The sequence below is a fragment of the Bactrocera oleae genome, chromosome 2, assembly GCF_042242935.1.
Source record: "Bactrocera oleae isolate idBacOlea1 chromosome 2, idBacOlea1, whole genome shotgun sequence".
Taxonomy (NCBI): domain Eukaryota; kingdom Metazoa; phylum Arthropoda; class Insecta; order Diptera; family Tephritidae; genus Bactrocera; species Bactrocera oleae.
The window spans coordinates 46,843,520-46,851,912 of record NC_091536.1 but is presented as its reverse complement, the minus strand read 5'-3'; the positions used below and the strand labels follow the sequence as shown (position 1 = coordinate 46,851,912).

The following is an 8,393-nucleotide window of genomic DNA, read 5'->3' as shown; positions in this document are numbered from 1 at the left end:
TAATTTAATTTCGACAAAATGTAACTTTAATTACTTTTAGTATATAGGGTAAAAATATGATAATTTGTGTGGGTTAATTAAGTGTTATATGTACAATCCAATTTATGTATTATTTATAGATAATAACTTAATTATATATTTAATTATAACCTGATAATCCCGCGTAGATTCCTAAGTGGTGCTGCTGTTGTTGTTGTTGTGTTGCTGGGGCGATCTTATTTTCGCGCCTTTTTGTGTCCGTCCGCTGCTATTTGCTCTTTTTTCGGCTGATTAATTCCAATTGGAATTTATGAGCGATGTTGGTGCTGTTGAGCCTTTTGCATTGTCCTCTAATTCGTATTTATACGAGTTAGGAGAACAATGCAGGGATGTGTTCATTTTGTTTATGAACATCCCGGCCGCCTTGCAGGGTCTGCGAATAAAAAAGTTATTAGATCTATTTCGCTTTGGGTTAATGAATATTGTTTTAAGATGGGTTGAGTGGTTACTTAGGGTTTAAATCGCACAAGCACCGGTTAGAGTCCAACCGAGTGCGGTGTTTTGTGCGATCACGGTGCTGTTGTCTGGGTTGAATATTCCGGGTTTCATTATCCTTGGGTAGATGTCTGCTCCCAGTTCCATCATGATTTTGTCATCCTTGTGGAACGTAGGGTCGGCTAGGACTAAGTGGTCGAATCTCTTAACGATTTCGCCACCTATATCACGATTGTAGGGTCGGGTCGGTAATTCCTGCGTCATAAGGCAGTTAACTTCGACATGCCAGTCGGGATCAGTTAGTGACCCTATGACGACTTAACATATGCGGTGAGAGTCAAGGTACGTTTTCGGTAACCTCAATCTCTGAACTAGCTCCGAGGCTATAATTGTCACTTTTCGGGTCGGGTTAATTATGGCACGTATTTTATTCCATTTGCCATCGTGTTTTTTTTAAGGGTCGGCTTGGCCAGTAGTGTTGGAATCTCTTGATCTTTGTGCAGTCGTTCGTCGCTCTTTGTTGATTGGTTTTCTCTTTGCAGAACAACCTGGGGTGCCCATGTAGAGTTGAATGGTGCTCCCCGTTACACATGTTGCATCGTTTTGAGCTTGTGCATCTTTGTGTTGAGTGCGATCTGGCCAAGCAGTTGACGCAGTACTTATACTTAGTTACTGCGTCAAACTTTTCGTGAATATTCATTTTTGTAAATTTTGAACATGTCACTAATCGGTGATCCTTTTTACACAATCCACAGGCGACGTGTTTATGTATGCGTTTTGATGAATGGGTGATAGTTCGTCGGGCCGTGCGGTGGGTACTTCCTCTTTCTTCTCGAATGGGGGAGAGGGTCGCTTTAAAGCGATGTAAGCGTCTAGCCAGGGTCCCATTGTCGGAGAGTGGGGTGATGCTTCGGGTGACGCTGAGTGAACGTGTGGTGAAGGCTGGGCTACTCTGTCGGCTGCAGATAGATTTGTTGCTATTTTGAGGAGCCATGTCACTATAAAGAAATGAGATTAGTTATTTGGTAAGGTGACTATTTTGGTTATTGGGCGGGTAATTGTTCCCTGAGAAGTACGTATGTCAACTACTCTGGTCTTATTGTCTGCACCGAGATAGGTTTTTTCGATGCGACCAAGTTTCCATTCATTTGGGGATAGAGTTTCTTGGCGTATAACTACCATATCATTGATCTCTATATTGCGTTGAGGGTATTTCCACTTATACCGTTTGTGGAGTTCTTTTAGATATTCTTCTTTCCATCGTTTGCAGAAGTGTTGATGGAGTATCTTTAACTTTTGCCATCTATGTGCGATGCTTAGTTGTGTATCTTCTAAGTTGGGTTCTGCTGGGGTTAATAAAGGGGTACCTATTAAGAAATGGCCTGGAGTTAAAGGTTCTATATTCCTGGGGTCTTCACTTAGTGGGCTTAAAGGTCGAGAATTCAAGCAGCTTTCGATTCGGGTTAGAAGGGTAGATAATTCTTCGAAAGTGAATTTTTGGATCTGAGACACCTTTTTTAAGTGGCTCTTTAAACTTTTCACTCCTGCTTCCCAGAGTCCACCCATGTGTGGAGCTCCTGGAGGATTAAAGTGCCAGTTGATGTTTTGGTGTGCTTCACTTGTTGTTACTTGTGTTTTTAGTAATTTTATGAATTCTCGTCGATCTTTGATTAAGAGTTTAGAGGCTCCCACGAAATTAGTGCCATTGTCAGAATAAAGATCGGCGGGACATCCGCGCCTGGAAAAAAATCGTGCGAATGCGGCCATGAATGCTTGGGTGGTGAGATCGCTTGCTGCCTCCAGGTGTATTGCTTTGGTTGCAAAACAAACAAATACGCATACATAACCTTTTGTGATCAAGCACGCTCTGCCGGTGTAATTTTTTATGTCATAGGGACCGGCGAAGTCCATTCCTGTTGCTGCGAATGGGCGGGTTAGGGTGGTACGTTCCGCTGGAAGAGCTGCCATGATTTGAGTAGTTTCTCTCTTCTTGTGTAAGACGCAAGTTTTGCACTGATGGATAATGGACTTGATGAGCGTTTTAAGCTTCGGTATCCAAAATTCCGTACGCATGAGTCGTAAAACTAGCTGGTTGCCACCATGTAGGGTAATTGAGTGGGTAAATTGGGTGAGTAGTTTTGTTAATCGACTGCTATCGGGTAATATAATCGGATGACGCTCGTTATATGATAATGCGGCTGAATTGCTCAATCGGCCATTGACTCGCATTATTCCTTTGGGATCGATTAAAGGGTTTAGGGTCAAAATTGTACTTTTTCTGTGTATGCTGGTTTTTTGAGTTAAAGCTTCATACTCCTCCTGGAAGTGCTTTCTTTGGGTTAAAATAATTAACTTCGTGCGGGTAGTTTTGAACTCGTCTGGAGTTATTTCCAACGTTGTGTATGGCTGTTGTGATCTGTTGGGTGACGCATTCGAGCAGAATCTGAATAGATATGCTATGACTCGAATGGCTTTGGGTAGTGATGAAAATCTATCCAGTATATCCTCTTGTGTTGTGTTGACGAAAGTCTTGATTGGCCGCAGTTCCAGTGTTGTATCGATTGATTTTTGGGTAATTGGCCAATGTTTCGGGTCGAGTTTTAACCATTGGGGTCCGTGCCACCAGAGGTCATTGTTAACCATCTCCAGAGGTGTGCATCCGCGACTACCCAGATGTGCTGGATTGTCCTGGCTTTCGATGTGACGCCAGTTTTCGGTTCCAACTTTTTCTGCAATTGTGGCAACTCGATGGGATACAAAGGTTGTCCATGAGCATGGGGGTTTGCTTAACCAAGAAAGGACAATTGTAGAATCCGTCCAAAGGTGAGTGCGGTACTGAGTAATGTTTAATTGGGGTAGGGTCGCATCCACTAGATTTGCCAGAAGAACCGCTCCGCAAAGTTCTAGCCTTGGTAAAGATATACTTTTTATTGGGGATACACGAGTCTTGGATATCAAAAGAGTTGTCCAGGTGTTTGTATTTGTAGAAACACTGATGTATAGATTTGCTGCGTAAGCTTTTTCTGATGCGTCAGAGAATCCGTGGAAATTGATGATCGCGGATGTTGAAAAGTGGGTCCACCGAGGAATTTCAATCAGATTTAGGGTTTCGTAATCCTTTATGAAGGTTTTCCAGCGATGGAGAGTTAAGGGTTTTAAACTTTCATCCCAATCGGATTTATCGAGCCATATTCGTTGCATTATTATTTTGGATGTGACTACAACGGGACTGAGCCAACCAGCTGGGTCGAACAATTTTGCTATAATCGATAATACTTCTCTTTTAGTAAACGATGTCTTATCGTGAATAGGGTTGATGAGAAAAAAGAATGTATCTTTTTTTGCATTCCATCTGATCCCCAGTGTTTTTGTGCTATTGGATTCCGGTAAACTGAGTAAATTGGTATCCAACAGGTGTTCTTGTGAGATTCCAGATAAGACTTTTGGGTCATTTGAGGTCCATTTGCGTAGAGCAAATCCTGCGGACTCCAAAGATGAAGTAAGCTCATCTCGTGCCATCTTCGCAGTTGCTACGTCATGTGCTCCTGCAAGTACATCATCGACGTACCATCCTTTGCGAAGTATCTCTGCTGCCAGTGGGTGGGTTCCTTGTACATCATCCGCTAATTTGAGGAGGGTACGGATAGCTAAATATGGGGCACAGTTAATACCAAACGTAACAGTTTGTAGTTCAAAATCTTCTATGGGGTCGTTAGGCGATCTTCTAAATAAGATTCTTTGAAATGGAGTGTGTTTGCTTTCAACAAGTATTTGACGATACATTTTTTGAATATCTGCATTGAATACGATTCGAAACATACGCCATTTTACCACTAGGATTACCAGGTCTGCTTGCAGAATAGGTCCAGTGTGTAATACATCGTTGAGGCTGTTTCTATTTGAGGTGGGGCATGATGCGTTGAATACCACTCGTAGTTGGGTAGTTAAGCGATCGGGTTTGATGACTGCGTGATGTGGTAGATAATATGTTTTCGTATTCTCTGCGGGGTCATATTCTATTTTTGTCATATGACCGAGTTCCAGGTACTCGTTGATGGCCTTGTCGTATTCTGTTTTTATTTCAGGTTTTCTAGATAGGGATTTTTCATTTCTTAGAAACTGAGCTAAAGCTATATGTCTTGAGTTGCCCAAGTCTATTTTTTCTGGGGTTTTAAAGGGTAATGTTACCACGTAGCGCCCAGTTGAGTGTCTTCGGGTTGTTTTTTGATAATGTTGCTCACACAGTATATCCGAAGTTGAGGGTAGAGGCTTTTTCGGAACTTCTTCGACTTCCCAAAATTGTGTGAGCAACTTGTCTGGGGTCGTCTTATTGAAAAATGACAATATTGAGGGTGAGATGGATTTTCAGGTGTGGGTCCGGAAAGAATCCAACCGAATTCTGTTTCTTGGGCTAGTAATGACCCGAGTACATTTCTCTGTACGCCACTGAGAATTATTTGTGGGTACAGATCACTTCCGATAAGGATGTCGACAGGTCTGGGTTTATAGAAGTGAGGGTCAGCTAAACTAAAACCGAATTCTTTATTAGAAATTATTCTATCAAGTGAGTGAGTGGGTAAGTTATCGGTTAAAGTTTTTAAGATAAACGCGTGGGTTGTTATCTTAAATTCCCTTTTTGTTGGTGAACGAAGGGTGAGTTCGCAAGTTTTGGTAGCTGTTGCGGAGACTGTGTTGTTCAATCCGGTCACTTGTGCGTTTTTCTTGAATGTGGGTATGTCCAATTTTCTGTGGAACTTCTCGGAAATGAACGTAGCTTCTGACCCAGAGTCGATTAGTGCTCGAGCTGTATATAATTGCCCTTTGTAAGAAACTTGCACTATGGCAGTACCTAGCAAAACCTGCTTCCTACTTGAGTTGTGTGGGTCTTGAGTTTTATTTTCAGTGGACTGTAAGAGGGTTGTGTAGGCTTGCGGATTTGTATTGGGATTATGGGTTTGGGAGGTACTACTATTGGTAGAGTCAAGAGGCGGGTTCGAGGCTCTTGATCCTTGCGGGAGGGTTTGGGAGCGATATGGGGCATCCCTATGCAGAAGAGTGTTATGTTTCTTTCTACATATTCTGCATGAGTATTTGCTCTTGCAATCCTTGAAACTATGCGATAATGCAAGGCAATTAAAACAGTAACCATTATTTTTTATTACGTTTATTCGGGTCTCAACATTCATTTGTAAAAACTTTGGGCATTCTCGAATGGAATGTTGGGTTCTACATAACTTACAACTCTCAATGTCTTGGGGTTTTCTTGAGATGATGCTGTTTCTTACAGGGTTTTCACTAGCGTGTGGAAAACTCAATTTCGAAGTTATAGAGACGTTCGCGTGAAAGGTATTAAATTTCCTGTCTTTTCCTTTTCTATAAGGCCCACTGTCGGGTTGGGTAACTGGAACGGGGTCAGTTAGATTTCCTACTGCTTCCAAAGATTTGTATCTATGGGTGAGAAATGCGTCGAAAGTTTTCCATGATGGTATTTCGGAGTTGTCTTCTAGGGTATCCTCAAATTGATGAAGTAAAGTTTTAGGCAATTTCAATCCACATAAGAAGATTAAGATTGGGTCCCAACTAGTCGTGTCTATGTATACATTATGAAGATTTGTAAGACAATTGTTGACGGTCCTCTGAAGGTGTTTAATAGCGCTTCCACTTTCCTGGTTTGCTTGGGGTAAATTAAACAAAATGTTTAATTGCGCGTTGACTTGAACTCGTTTGTTTTCGTATTGCGATACCAGGTCCCTCCATGCCATCAAGAAACCATCATTTGTTAATGGTGCGTTTTTCACTATTGATCTTGCTTCTCCTCGGGTTTTTTGAATTAGGTGAAACAGTCTCTCCACGTTACTAATTTTGTGATTATTTACATATATGGCCGTAAACATGTCTCTGAATGAGGGCCAGGTTACGAAGTCGCCATAAAATATGTCCGTGTCACAAGGAGGTAGATGAATTGAAGATCCTATGTCCCGCGATGTGTTTTCATCTGAAGCTCGTTCCTTTATTGTGGGGGTTGGGGTCTTAAGATCATCTATAGCTTGGTTAATAGATCCCAAACATTTCAAATATAATTGATGACCTGTTTTAAGTTTTTCTTTAACTTTTGAGAAGTCAATAGTTTCACCGGGTTTTTGTGGGGTTCTACGAAAGGCATCGTATGACTTGTTTGCCTTGTCGTAATAGCGTTGAGTTCAACTCTTTTTATTTCCAGAGTATAAACGGATTCATCTTCGGGGTGGGTTTCATAATGTTCTTCGATATATTCGAGTAAATCCGAAATACAGAACTTAAACTCTTCCATTTTCGATAGAAACTTAATTTATTTGTTTATTATATAGAAATCGCAACAATTTATAAAATTTAAATGAAACAAATAATAAATTTCAAAAAATTTTTCTTTATTTAAATATCAACAAGCAAATTCCCGAATGCTAGCGAATTTCCAAAAAAAATATTTTTTTTTTTTTTTGTGTGTGTGTCTTATATATGCACAATATTTAAAATTCCGATGAACGAAAAATTTCCTACTGGGTTATTTGAATTTTTTCCTACAGGGTTTTTTGCTTGCTCGCAATGCACCAGCAATGAATATTTAAGAGAGCGGGTAATGCAATTTGAATATATATATACGTGTATGTACGAATAGATACCAAGAGTAACGCTGCTTGGCTCTCAAAAATTGTATATTATATTGTAAGTACGTACTTATGAGAAATTTGAATATATATTATATATGTTAAGTGTATATACGAATTGGTACCAAGAGTAACGCTACTTGGCTCTCAAAAAATATATATTATATATTGTAAGTACGTACTTATGTATGTATTATGAGTAATGTGCTAAACGGAATATGGCAATAATAAATTCGCAAATACTTTGCACTTAATATTTGTTAAGCACAAGATTTATTTTATTATATATTTGTTTTCACTTTGCACTTTTATTCCGTATTGCACTGATATATTATATATTTTAAAAATTTGGGTTTATGTACTCACAATTTTTTCCACGTATGTTATCCTTGTTGCTGATCTGATTCAAGTTTATGGTTGATTGGGTGGGCGAATATATTATTTTTGATGATCCAAACGGTAGTTGATTGGGTGGGTGAATGTATAATATATAAGCGCTGATTAATTGGGTGGGTTTTATTTTATCGGGAACGGATCCGGCTCGAAGGACCAAAATGTCGGGGTACTCGACGTTGAGTTTGCCGGTGTGCCAAATAAAATAAAATGTTAATTTAATTTCGACAAAATGTAACTTTAATTACTTTTAGTATATAGGGTAAAAATATGATAATTTGTGTGGGTTAATTAAGTGTTATATGTACAATCCAATTTATGTATTATTTATAGATTAGATTTAAATAAGATAACTTAATTATATATTTAATTATAACCTGATAATCCCGCGTAGATTCCTAAGTGGTGCTGCTGTTGTTGTTGTTGTGTTGCTGGGGCGATCTTATTTTCGCGCCTTTTTGTGTCCGTCCGCTGGTATTTGCTCTTTTTTCGGCTGATTAATTCCAATTGGAATTTATGAGCGATGTTGGTGCTGTTGAGCCTTTTGCATTGTCCTCTAATTCGTATTTATACGAGTTAGGAGAACAATGCAGGGATGTGTTCATTTGGTATGAACACATACATTTATACATAAGTGTTTAAGGAAAATACCTGCAAATTAACTTCCTTCGTTTAGAAAGTGTAAAAAAATATAGTTTTCTGCAAACGCGCGGAAAAAATCAAATATGATATTTATACAATTTTCTTATTTGCTTAATTCTTACAATAAGCGTCAGATACAATATTCGCTTATTTAGTAATTGGTTTTATTGTTTACATTTTGTGGGTGGTCTTAGCTTAATGAAAAATAATATTTTTTACTTAAATAAGCAAAGATGCATA

General features: G+C 39.3%; 1 pseudogene; it reads right to left on the bottom strand.

The window, feature by feature from the left end:
- Window positions 1-386: 386 nt before the first annotated feature.
- On the bottom strand, window positions 387-2,601 carry LOC138858990 (uncharacterized; annotated as a pseudogene).
- Window positions 2,602-8,393: the final 5,792 nt, after the last annotated feature.